We start from the raw sequence: 13,672 nt of genomic DNA on the forward strand, positions 1-13,672 counted from the left end.
AGTACTCAGAGGAAAATTTATAGTGCTGAGTGCCTACTACAGCAAGTTGGAAAAATGGCAAATCAACTAGTTAATGTCTCACTTTAACCACCTGGAAAAAGAAAACAAACCAACCCTAAACCCATTAGGAGAAAGCAAATTATTAAAAACAAAGCAGAATTAAATGATTTGGAATAAAAAAAAACCCTATAGAATCAAGAAAACAAGGAGATGGTTCTTTGAAAGAATTTACAAAATTGACAAGCCCTTAGCAAATCTTACCAAAGAAAAAATAAGAGAGCATATCGAAATAAACAAAATCGCAGATGAAAATGGTAATACCACGACAGAAATTACCAAGATCCAGAATACCATGGGGGAATACTTCTGAAAACTTTACGCCAAGAAATTTGAGAACCTAGAAGAAATGGATGAATTCCTAGACAATATTAACATACCCACACTGAACCAAGAAGAGCTAACCCAACTCAACAAGCCTATTTCAAGCTCTGAAATAGAAATGGAAATTAGACAACTTCCACTTAAAAAGAGCCCAGGGCCAGATGGATTCACAGCTGAATTCTATAAGGTCTTCAAAGCAGAGCTCACACCAATACTCCTCAAGCTCTTCAACAAAATTGAAAATGAAGGTTGTTTACCAAACTCATTCTGTGAAGCCAGTATATCCCTCATCCATAAACCAGACGGAGATTCATCAAAGAAAGAGAGCTATAGACCCATTTCTTTGATGGACATCGATGCAAAACTTCTCAACAAAATACTGGCCAACCATCTACAACAACTCATCAAAAAATTATACACTATGATCAAACTGGATTCATCACAGGGAGGCAAAGCTGGTTCAACATACACAAATCAATTAATATAATTCAACACATCAACAGGAGCAAGGACAAAAATCACATGATCGTCGCAATAGATGCGGAAAAGGCATTTGACAAGATCCAAAACCCCTTTATGTTAAAAGATGTGGAGAAACTAGGACTCCATGGAACATTTCTCAGTGTAATAAAGGCTGTGTATGAGAAACCCACTGCTAGTATTATACTTAATGGTGAAAATCTAAAGCCATTCCCTCTAAAATCAGGAACGAGACAAGGATGCCCACTCTCTCCACTCCTTTCTAACATAGTACTAAATTTCCTAGGCAGTGCAATAAGGCAAGAAGCAAGCATAAAGGGGATCCAAGTAGGGAAAGAGGAAATAAAACTATCCCTCTTTGCAGATGACATGATTCTGTATTTAAAGTATCCTATAGACTCTACTCCCAAACCTTGAGCTGATTCAAAGCTTTGGAAGGGTAGCAGGCCATAAAATCAACCCTCACAAATGAACTGGCTGCATTTACGCCAACAGTGAGAGGAACGAGGCAATAATCAGGAAAGAAACTCCTTTCACAATATCCTCAAAGAAAATATAGTACCTAGGAATTAGCTTAACTAAGAATGTAAAGGACCGTTTAGATGAAAACTTTAAAACCCTAAAAAAGGAAATTAAAGCAGAACTAAGGAAATGGAAAAACCTCCCATGCTCCTGGATTGGAAGAAGCAACATTGTGAAAATGACAATCTTGCCAAGGGCTATCTACAAATTCAATGCAATACCCATCAACATCCCAATGTCATTCTTTAAAGAAATAGAAGAGGCAATTCAAAATTTCATATGGAATAATAAAAGACCCCGTATAGCAAAAACACTTCTTAGCAGAAAAAACAGCGCTGGAGGAATTTCAATTCCAAACTTTAGACTATAACAGAGCTATAATTCTCAAAACAGCTTGGTACTGGCACAAGAACAGGCCTGAAGTCCAATGGAATAGAACTGCGGACCCAGATATTAAACCACAGACCTATGGCCACCTAATCTTTGACAAGGGAGCCAAAAAAATAGAATGGAAGAAAGATAGCCTCTTCAACAAGTTGTGCTGGCAGAACTGGTTAAGCACCAGCCGAAAACTAAAGTTGGATCCTTCTTTGTCACCTTGCATTAGAATTAACTCCAAATGTATCAAATACCTGGAGGTAAAAGTTGATACACTGAAAAGTTTACAGGAAGGAATAGGAGATACACTAGGCCTCCTTGGCACAGGTCGAAACTTTCTTAATAAGGACCAAGAATCACAACAAATCAGAAAAAGGCTGGATAAGTGGGACTGCATTAAATTGCAGAGCTTTCATATGGCAACGGATAAAGCTAGTAAACTAATCAGGAAGCCGACAGAGTGGGAGAAGATCTTCACCAACCAAACAACGGAAAAGGCCTCATATCTAAAATATATCAACAACTCAAAAAATTGAATCACTCCAAAACTAACCTCCAAAGTAACACCCATCCCATTAAAAAATGGGGCAAAGACTTAAAGAGAGTTTTCTCTGAAGAAGAAACAAAAATGGCCTATAGACACATGAAGAAATGCTCAACATCTCTGGTCATAAAAGAATTGCATATCAAAAGAACTCTAAGATACCACCTCACTCCACTTAGAAAGGCCAGGATCAGGAAAACGAATGACAACAGATGCTGGAGGGGATGTGGCCAGGAGGGATCACTACTACACTGTTGGTGGGAGTGCAAACTCGTTCAACCACTATGGAAAGCAGTGTGGCAGTGCCTCAAAAGGCTAAACATAGAACTCCCCTATGACCCAGCAATTCCACTACTTGGCATATACCCAACAATCCAGAAACAAGGGCATACTAAACCCACTAGCACAACAATGTTCATTGCAGCGCTATTCACCATAGCAAAGATATGGAACCAACCCAGATGTCCCTCAGTTGATGAGTGGATCAACAAGTTGTGGTATTTGTACACAATGGAATTCTATGCTGCTGTCAGAAAGAATGACATCACCCCATTTGTTAGGATATGGAAAGACTTAGAACAAATCATATTAAGTGAAGTAAGCCAGACTCAAAGGAACTTAGGCTCAGTGGTTTCCCTCATTCATCATAATCAGTAGAAACCTTGGGCTCTACTAGCAGAGATTTGCAATAGAGCAAAAGGCCATATATAAGGCCATATAATGTGAAGCTAATTGAAAGGACCTCAACGATATTGAAACAAAAGCCATATAATGAATGATTGTTGTCCTTAATGTACTATGTTGTCTCTCATCTCCTTTGCTGTCCCTTGGTTATCCCATATTGGTATAGTATCTCACTTTGTTATCTGATATATTGAATTTATTTGTATTTGGATATTTGAAATTTGATAGGGAAGGGGGGAAAACCAAGAAGGGTGGGGGGTGTGGGGTTGGAGGGAAATGGGTACCAAGACATGTGAAAGGGTATCAATGTATGTGAATTAATGCAGCTTTTACCGGCAAATATCATGTATCCCTTTTACGAATTACAATAAAAAATGAAAAAAAAGAAAGTTGTAGTGTATGGGGAGGATGATGGGGTCAAATACATTTCTTCTTAGAAATTTACCTCATCTGGTTGCCCTGGATTTTCCTGGCCTTCTTCTTAGAGAAAGGCCTGTTATACTGGATTTGTGGCTTGGCAAAGATCTAGCATGTACATCTTCGAGTAAGACATCCACAACTTCCATGCCTGAGACTCGAGTTTCCTGACCTTTGGCAACAGCACAGCAACATCTTTCTTCCTCCTGAGCCCAGGCCAAGTGAGCTGGCTTGAGCTGGTTGTTAGTTACAGTGGCTTGGTTACCAGGTTTCCATATTCTGTTCCATTGTGAGGTAGGCGGGGTCACCTTTCAGGGCCCAATGACCAAAGATCGTTGCTCACAGAAGACCTCACCAAAGACATACTGGAGGCTGAATCTCTCCTCCAATCTCACAATATACATGTGGATGGAGTAAACAGCACACCTTATTTGTCCATTCCCAATGTCTTCCACTAGGCCCAACAACCAGTCTGGTCTCAGGCTCAAGGAGCCTTTCTTAGGTAAGATCCAAACTTAAGGGTCAATATTGCCCTTATCCTTTACGAAACATTTGATTCACAGTGCCTTCTCTGCCTGCATTTTGCCCCTTGTCGAATTTTTTTTTGTTTTTGCTAGTCTTGGGACTTGACCTCAGAGTGTGAACATTGTTCTTGGGCTTTCTTTAGGCTTTAGCTGTCCCACCGAGCCACAGCACCACTTGCAGCGTTTTCTATGTATGTGGTAATGAGGAATCAAACCTGAGTCTTTTTGCTTGATAGCCAAGGACTCTACCACAAGATCAAACACACAGGGCATCTTGCACATATTTTTGACGTCAATCTACTAGGATATTATAAGGTTTCTGTATCCTAATCAATTTTTTCCTGATGATTAGCTTTGCTGTCATGTGTAAAAAATGCAAGAGGGAAAAACACAGAAGAATTAGTGAAATTTAAAAAAAAGCATTACACACATAGATAAGTGTTTATTCTTTGTAGGAGAAAGGATATTTTGATATGATGATGATGACTTTATAATGACTATGCCAGGGTTTAGAGTTTGGCATAGGGGTAGAGTGCTTGCCTAGCATCCATGAAGATATGGGTTTGATTGCTCAGTATCACATAGATAGAATATCTAGATGTGGCACTGTGGCTCAAGTGGCAGAGGGCTAGACTTGAGAAAACCCGAGGACAGTGCTCAGGCCCTGAATTCAAGCCCCAAGACTGGCAGAAAGATAAAAGAAAATAAAAATGCTTTTTACGAGCTAATTCACTCACAGCATTTGCTTCTGAAATCTTCGCTCCTGCATCTTGTGAAATACCCCTTTCCCTCAACGTAGACAAGAAAAACAGATCCATCCCATGCTCCACTGTGAGGCCACTGGTTGGGCTAAGAGCTAGTCGTGCAGCAACACATAAGTTTTATTCTAATACTTTCCAAACTTTGTACTCAAATATGGTACCTACTTACCATCCTAGGTCAGTTATCCTTATGCTATACCTTTTCTTCATGACTACAATATTCTTACACTCCTACGTTAATCCTCTTGTACCTCCCCTGACCTGTCTCATTCTTTTTTTCTATCTCTGGACCTCTGCTCGTCTTTCAACCCTTATACTGCACGGATCTACACTTGATGGCTGGTGAGCAATATTGTATATGTAGGTGGTTAATTATTCTCTAGGCTCAGAGGGACTTAAAGACAATAGAGATTGGATTGAGAGGCTTATTTTTTTGGGTATAAGTCGTTTATCAGTGGTTGTATTAGACTGGTCTGTAAGTGCACAAAAAGAAATAGTGATAATGCCTATCAAAACTTGTGTACATCTAGTGACTGCCAGCTACAGAGGTCTAGGTTGGTTATATCTGAAAAACTATAATCGTATTTAGTAGTAATCTTGCTCCCATTTTCCAATGGGCAGAACAAGAAACTCAAGAAAAATGTCAAATCAAGAAACAACATCCCCCACCCAATGTAAACAGACAATGGAACAGTCACTCGCACACCTAGAGGAGAGTCTTCCAAGTGCTACACAAATGCAATTGATAAACATCATTAACGGACAATGTGAAAATATAAAGAAAGAGATAATGGAGGAAGTCATAGCTGAACAAGAGGGAATCATAAACAAGGTGATAATGGAAAAGAAGAAGCCCTAAAGGAGGCCATAATAAAGGTTTTTCAAAGAAAGATGGATGAATTCATAGAATCCACAAATAAAAAGTGACCAAACTCCAGCAAATGTCCAAAGAAAATAAAGCTACTGAGCTAACCACTCAAAAGGAAATCAAGGAGATAAAGAAATCCATACATGATCTAAAACAAGAGATGCAAGGCATCAAAAATGAGCAATTAGAAGCATGGGAGATGAAAAATAAAGTAGATAGTTTGATAGCAGGTTAGACAATGCAGAGGAGAGAATTTCCGGGGCTGAAGATAATTTAGGTATTATAGAGAAAGAACAGAAAATGAGTCATACAAATCTAGGAATTATGAGAGAGCGCTTCAGGAGGTCCAAGATGCAATTAGGAAGCCTAATTTAAGGCTAGTTGGTATTGAGGAGGGCGTGGAGAAAGAGGTCAATGGTATTGGAAATATACTTCAGGGAATCATCTCAGAGAATTTCCCAAATATCCAGAAGGGCAGGCCCATCCAGATACGAGAAGCTTTTAGAACCCCAAACAGACCTGACCAAAAAAGAACATCCCACCGCCACATTGTGATCCGAACTAGATCAATAGAAACGAAAGGAAAGATCCTAAAGGCAGCCAGGGAAAAGGGATCAGTAACCTATAAAGGCAAACCAATCAGAATAACCCCAGATTTCTCAGCAGAGACCATGCAAGCACGAAGTGACTGGAAGCATATATGTCATGCCCTTAAATCAAACCAAGAATACTGTAGCCAGCTAAGCTCTCATTCATAACTGAGGGAACAATAAAAACATTCCTTTCCAGGGAAAAGCTGCAACAATATGTCGAAACAAAACCAACAGTACAGAGAATTCTCAAAGATGCTCTATACATAGAAAACCAAAATAAATGCAATATAGGGAAAGAAATGGCTCCTAAACAGCATACCATCTAAGGACCACAAGAACTGTCAAGACACAGGCCCTACTAAAAGCTTTTAAAAATGGTAGGACATAATAAATATCTCTCAATCCTAACTCTCAATATCAATGGAATTAACTCTCCAATTAAACGGCATAGGCTGTCTAGTTGGATCCAAAAGCAAGAGCCATCGTTCTGCTGTCTTCAAGAGACACATCTTATCCAAAAACAATCATCTTTTGAAAGTGAGTGGTTGGAATAAACTCTATCAAGCTAACTGCCCCCATAAACAGGCTGGAGTTGCCATACTCATATCAGATACAATAGACTTCAAACTAAAATTAGTAAGAAAAGACAAAGAAGGTGACTACATACTACTAAAGGGATCTTTCCTCCAGGAAAACATAATGATCCTAAATATTTACACACCCCTTTGAAGATTCTCAAAAGATTGAAGATTCTGCCAGTGTAATTTAGATTCTGACATTGATATTAAATAATGCAACGAGTAGGGATTTATATTTGAAATATCACTGTTGACAAAATCTAACACACATTTGCTTAGTATTTGCTTTTGATTTCCCAAGAAGTTCAGTACAAGCTAACATGTGTGGCATATATCGACTGGGAGAAATGATTCAGAATATGTGACTCATTTGAACAGGAGTCAGTGAAAAGATACAGAAGCAGGATACCCATATGGTGATAATTTGTAATTTTTGCATATTTTGTGTTTGTTATTAATTCCATTTGTAGTGTACATTTCTAGGTAAAAACTTTTAAAATGTTTCCAAACAATTTGTTATTTCAACAGCAAAAAAAGACATTTATATGCCTGATAAAATTCACAGAATCCAAATTTTTCCATATTATATTTGTTTTTTTTTTTTTGGTGGGTCATAGATCTTGAACTCAGCCTGGGCACTATCCCTGAGCTCTTCAGCTCCAGGCTACCACCTTACCCTGGAGCCAAGCCCCACTTCCCATTTTCTAAAGGTAAATTGGAGATAAGAGTCTCAGGTCTTTTTGTGCCAGGATGGCTTTAAACCTTGATCCTCAGATCTCAGCCTCCTGAGTAGCTAGGATTATAGAAGTGAGCCACCACCCCATCGTTCTCAGCTTTCTGTTTTTTTTTAAACAAGCCCTTTGGCTGGAACTCGGTCTGAGCACTGTCCTTCAGCTTTCCTCAAGCCTAGTGATCTACTTGAGCCACAGCACTACTTCTGGTTTTTTCTGTGTATGTGGTACTGCGGAATTGAACCTTCGTCTTCATACAAGCACTCTACAACTATGCCAAACTCCCAGCCCCTCCACATTAGTTTTTATGATAGATCTTTCCATGCATCTAGGATGGCTAGAAATCCTTCTTGAGTTTCCCAAGATCAGGGAGTATAGGTGTGTCCCATCCTGTGTGGCTACATAACCATTGTTTAGGGTACAGTTCTCTCTTCATTCTACCCATCTAGAGCAATTTTCATCTTCCATGTATAATCATTAAACATTCAGCTCCTGTTCCTCTCTACTCCATTCTCTGGAACCATCGTGCTTTTTGGCTCTAAGGGTTTGTTGATCCTTGGAAGCTCTGGAAGGGAAAACATACCCTAGCTCTTCCTTTATGACTGCTGTATTTTTAGTTTACTGTAATCAAGATTCATCTGTAAAATATAGTAAAATGTTCTTCCTTTTCAATGCATTGTTTTGCATATTTCTATCTTTTGATTATTATTAATAGTAGTGAATAGATTCTCCACATATTTGTTCTAGTCTCTGCTTTCTCTTCCGTTAGGTACAAATCTAGAAATAGAAGTGTTGGACCATATTTCTATGTAATTCTATATTTAGTACTTTTTTACCACTCTCCACGCAATTTTTGATTGTTTTATATTCCTTGCAGAACTATTCCAAAGTTCTACTTTTATCACTACCTTCCCAGTAATAGTTAGACTTTGAAAGTTGTTTTTTTGTATGCGTGTGTGTGTGTGTGTGTTTGTGTGTGTGTATGTGGATCTTTTTGTTAAAACTATATTTATATTAACATATTTAAAGTAATGATTTCATTGTAATTTTAATTTTTCTCATGACTGTTAATATTGAACTTCTTTCTACATTTTGAACTACTATTTCTATATCTTCTTTTTAGAAAATCCTCACCAATCTCCAATTTTTTCCCTTTTTTGTGGGGTAGTGGGGAAAGTCATGGGGCTTGGACCTTGGGCCATGAGCTCTTTAGTTTAAGGCTATTGTCCTACCCTGAGTATTGCCCCTCAGTTCTTCTGCTCACAGCTCCCTACCCCTCTTCCCATTATATACAGAACAAAGGTCATCCTCAGTCCTTTTGAAAAAGTAAGACATACAGTAAATTCGTAGTATAAAACAGCAAGAAATAAATTTCTTGCCAGGTGCAGTGACTTCTACCTGTAATCCTAGCTACTCAGATATCAGGCTGATATCTAAAGATTTGGTTCAAAGCCAGCCTGGGCATTAGAAAGTCTATGAGACTCTCATCTACAGTTAACCACTAGAATATGGGAAATGGCACTGTGGCTTCATAGGTAGGGTGGTAGCCTTGAGTTGAAGAGCTCAGGAACAGTGCCCAGGCCCAGAGTTCAAGCCTTACAAATCCCCCAGCCAAAAAAAGAAAAAATAATTTCTTCCCCAAGTGACTATTATGCCAGACATAGAACATTAACATTCTGGGTGTACTTCACAGTATTATTACTTGATACCCTAAGATTTTGCAATATTCTCACAGTACCAGCATATGTCATCATATAATGTAGTTCTTTTTCAATGGAATAATTCCATTTATAACCTAAATCTACTCCCCCGACTTGTTTTTGTCGATACCACAATTGCTCTACCATGATATGCCGCAAGCCATTAAACATTTTATGGTGGGTAATTGGAAAGGAGTCTCATGGAATTTTGTGCCAGGCTGGCTTTGAACCATGGTCCTCAGATCTCAGTCTCCTGAGTAGCTAGGATGACAGGCATGAGCCACCAAAACCTGGCTTGCCTTTTTATTTTTTTGTGGGTCTTGGGACTTGAACTCTGGGCCTAGGCACCATCCCTAAGCTTTTCAGGTCAATATTTCATGTAAGTCTAAACATTTAATTAAAGGAATAAAAGTCCAACAAAAAAAGAATAAAATTCCAGACATGGTGTGTTTATAACTCGGTGTTAATTACTTGATGAAAATGTGCCATTCCAGAAGCTGGTGTCATTTGATGATGTAGCTGTGGATTTCAGCTGGGAGGAGTGGCAGCATCTGGACAATGCTCAGAGGACCCGGTACAGAGATGTAATGCTAGAGACCTACAGCAACCTGGTGTCCTTAGGTGAGCAAAAGTCAAATTCACTTGCAAGGCCAAGTGCCTTGTTATTTTGCAGATACGTGAATGTTTATCAAACTTTCAATACTATTTAAATGAAAGATTCCAGGCCCCTGATAAGTATCATTACTTTCTAAAGAAAACCTAAGGTAATTTTGTACTCATTCTTCAGGATACCTTCAGGATACTTTGACAACAGTTCTAAATTATGTTTCCTCTAATGGAGACAACATTCCAAACTTACACAGTAATTGTAAGTGGATAAACAATCCAGAATAGAATATATATCATTATTGGAAATAGGATCTACAAATCACTAAACAGTGAGTTTATAATGGAAACCTGGCACTAGGTGCAATGTTTCATGCCTGTAATCTTAAAATATTCAGGAGGAAGAAATCTAAGAATTCTAATTTGAAGCCAGCAATGGCATAAAAATTGCCATGAAACTCTATAACTCCAAGTAACCCCTCAAAAATGTTAGTGGACTGTCAAGAGTTTGACTTTGTGGTTGAGTGCTTGCCTAGCATGCATAAAGACCTATGCATGTAAGTGGAGCTGGGACTCAAACTGGTATTTTTCTAGCCTTGAGCAAGACAGCTAAGTTTATACCATACAAAATGAATCCAGAGCTGGGTAAAAGTCAACCATGGAGCCAGTGAGAAATGAGAAAAAAAGATTTAATAGATAACTTGTGAGTAGGATGTCTGCGAACTTAAAGCAATGATGACACAGCATAAGCAATAATTCTCTACTGTTTCTAATTTACAGGGCCCTGTGTTCCCAAACCTGTATTAATTGACAAGCTAGAGCACTGTGCAGAACTCTGGATAGGAAATTCCTCTGACAAGAATATCACAGGTGAGTGAATGCATCTTCATATGGATATTGGAGCCTGAGCCCCATTGGTAAGTTCATGTTGTGATGTACTGAGCAATAATATTCTTAGTTACCCTAAATCCTGTGTGGAACCTATGGAATTCTTTGTGAATGAATCAAGAATCATTTTCTTTTCCCAATCCTATGCTTGTTCTCAGGGCCTGAGCATGGTCCTTGGGTTTTCTCAAGGCTAGATCTCTATTTCTTGAGTCATAGCACCACTTCTGGCTTTTTCTTTGTATGTAGTACCAAGGAACTGAACCAGGTCTATGGGACTATGAAGCTGGAGCTGCTATCAAACCATGGATCATGTTCCTCTTTGTCTGGGAGAAATGACTCCAAAGATGAAATTCGAATGGTGAGGAAAAGATGATGATGTACTCAGGAAATTTCTCCTAAACAAATGCTCATGTGGAAGTGGGATGGGGGCTGGGCATATCTGAGGCAGAGCTTAAGGGGGCTTCTCGTGGCGTTGAGAACCTTCCTTGCAACTTCAGGCATGCAGCAGGGTGTTTTAGATGGCCATTGCGAGATGGATGGAATAAGACTGGAGACAAGATGAATGGTGGGATCCTGCAATGCTCTTGCATGAGTGGCTGGTGGCTCACCTGAAAGAACTAATTATGTCTAAAAAAGAAATCAGGAATTTGTTTTGATTAGATAATACCTGTAATCCGAGGCATATTCAGGATCCTGATCTTAGTATTGTGGTTTAAAACCAACCCAGCAAAGGGAAAAATGCATGAGACTCTTACTCCCAGTTTAGAGCAAGAACAAAGATTGAAGTAGAGCTGTGGCTCAAGAGCTAGAGTGCTACCTTGAGCAAAGAAAAGCTAAGAAAAAGCTCCAGGTCTTGAGTTCAAGGCCAGGAATGAAAGAAGGAAGGTAAAAAAGGGAAGTATGTGAGGAAGGGAAATATATAAATGAAAGAGAGAAGGAACTAGAAATTTAAAACTAGAGAATATTTAAAAGTCATCAGTCCTTCTAAGAAAAGTGTTGGAGTATGGGTTCTATATGTGGTGAACTGGAAGCCCAGCAGTGACTTGTTAATCAAAGAGTCACCATGATGAGCAAAGGATAGAAATCTGCATGAGCCTCTTAGCGGATGGAGTCACAGAAGAGAACCTCAGCTCCCATCCCATAGTTAGAAGTATATAGAGATGGGGAAGTTGGCATCACCTTGATGTCATTGTGTCCATGGAGACTGGAAGCCATGGCTCTGTGAAAGCACAATGTTCTGGTTACTGAGCTGAGAGGCTGAGGAGAGCCAAGTCCTGGCCATGAAGAAATCAGGGTGGCAGCAGAGCAACTCTGCTGCAGTGTGTGCCTGCTTGGCTGTTCTTATTCTGTGGTGGATCAGGCCAGAGCGGGTGATAGTAACTGTTTTGTGGTCACAAGCCCTTCACCAAGAGCTTCCTGTGGGATCCTCATAAGCTACAGGGTGGCTGGTGGTGGGATGTGTGTGGGGTGGAAGTGACAGAGGGATGGACGCATGGCAAGGTGGGTGAAGAGATGAGAGCAATGATGAGAGCCCAGTTCATTGGTTTCCAAGGTTAATGGGTGGGAGGTACAGAGGCATGATGGAGGAAAGATGGAGGCAGGGGAAGGTGGTGACAGAGAGAGGCCATCTGTAGTGCCAGCCTGGCCATCATCTGAAGCCCATAGGCAGCTTCCTGATCCCTCACTTTGTCCTGCTCCTTGTGGAGGGAATGTCACGTGTACCCAATGCTAGGGGTGGGGCAATGTTAGTAGCACCTGGAGAACCATTGGCCTCTACCTGGGTGAGGGGTGGTTATGGCTCCCATGCTGGGTGGCCTGATAGCTATGGAACAGATCTCTCCTTAGCTACCACAGTCAGTGGCTGCTCTCCATCTAGGGTTAGGGCACCTGCTCAGCCATCAGGACACTCCATGCCAGTACAGAGGCCTACAATTCAGATGGCAGCACAGGGGTGAAGATGATCTCACCGTAGCCCTAGTTACATGGCTGTCCCTGCATGCAGGTCAGGATGAGCTGGGGGAAGATGTTCTCTGTGTTTTTCCACAGCCTATCCCGGCCTCTTCTTGTGTCTGATTAGACCCAGAGAGTACCAGGTTCCCTCTCATAGTCCTGGTTCTTTTTCTTTTACAGTCATGAGGCTTGAACTCAGGTCCTGGGTACTGTCCCTGAGCTCTTTTGCTCAAGGTTGATGCTCTACCATTTGAACCATAGTGCCATTTCCATCTTTTCCTTTTCATGTGGATCTCTGATATCTCCAGTGCTGTGCCTGCAGGGAGGCACTCACCCCACAGACAGAGCCACCTCTGCCGTGACTGTGACTGCCCACAACCCTCACACCCACTCCTTGCACACCCCTCGACTCCAGATTTAGCTCCTCTTGGACTGGGTGTCCAGCCTACCCCTTCCTACACTCACAAAGGTTCTACAATTGTCTTCCCAGGGTCCTTTCTTCTGCCAGCCAGAGTACAGACTGAGCACATCTTGATGATCACAGAGCTCAAAGCCAAAGGCTGAAATGCAGAAGGGGGTGACCCAGTAGCTGCACAGGGCCCATGGATTATCCTGTGCATCCCCCAGCCTGTGACTTCCCCCACCCCCTTGGCAGGGAAGCTCCATGCCCACATCCTGATCCGTGGTCCCCTCCAATTCCATTCTCCCTTGGATTTTGCAGACTGTCTACCATCAGGATCTAAAATTCTATTCATCACTTTATGTCCTTATCACTGATTTGCTACTTTGGCAGGATCTCCCCGTGCCTGGAGAGTGGGCATGTCATGTACTCTCTGTGGAGAAGTTGCCTCAGGAGAAGAAATATGCACTTCATGTGAGTGTTGGACAGGGCAGGAGGGCTCCCTAGGATCAGAAGCCACAGGAGGGGTGCAGATGGGGGAATGCTAGGGGCCCCAGGGGACAGTGGGAGTTAGGGCACAGTTGGTTCCTTCTGCAGGGTTGACACCGCTTCACAAACCCAACAGAATGAGGTTCACATTACAGATGTCAGAGACAGTGCAGATTGC

This window comes from Megascapheus bottae, unplaced genomic scaffold (assembly GCF_031878675.1).
Source record: "Megascapheus bottae isolate mThoBot1 unplaced genomic scaffold, mThoBot2.hap1 HAP1_SCAFFOLD_41, whole genome shotgun sequence".
Lineage (NCBI taxonomy): Eukaryota > Metazoa > Chordata > Mammalia > Rodentia > Geomyidae > Megascapheus > Megascapheus bottae.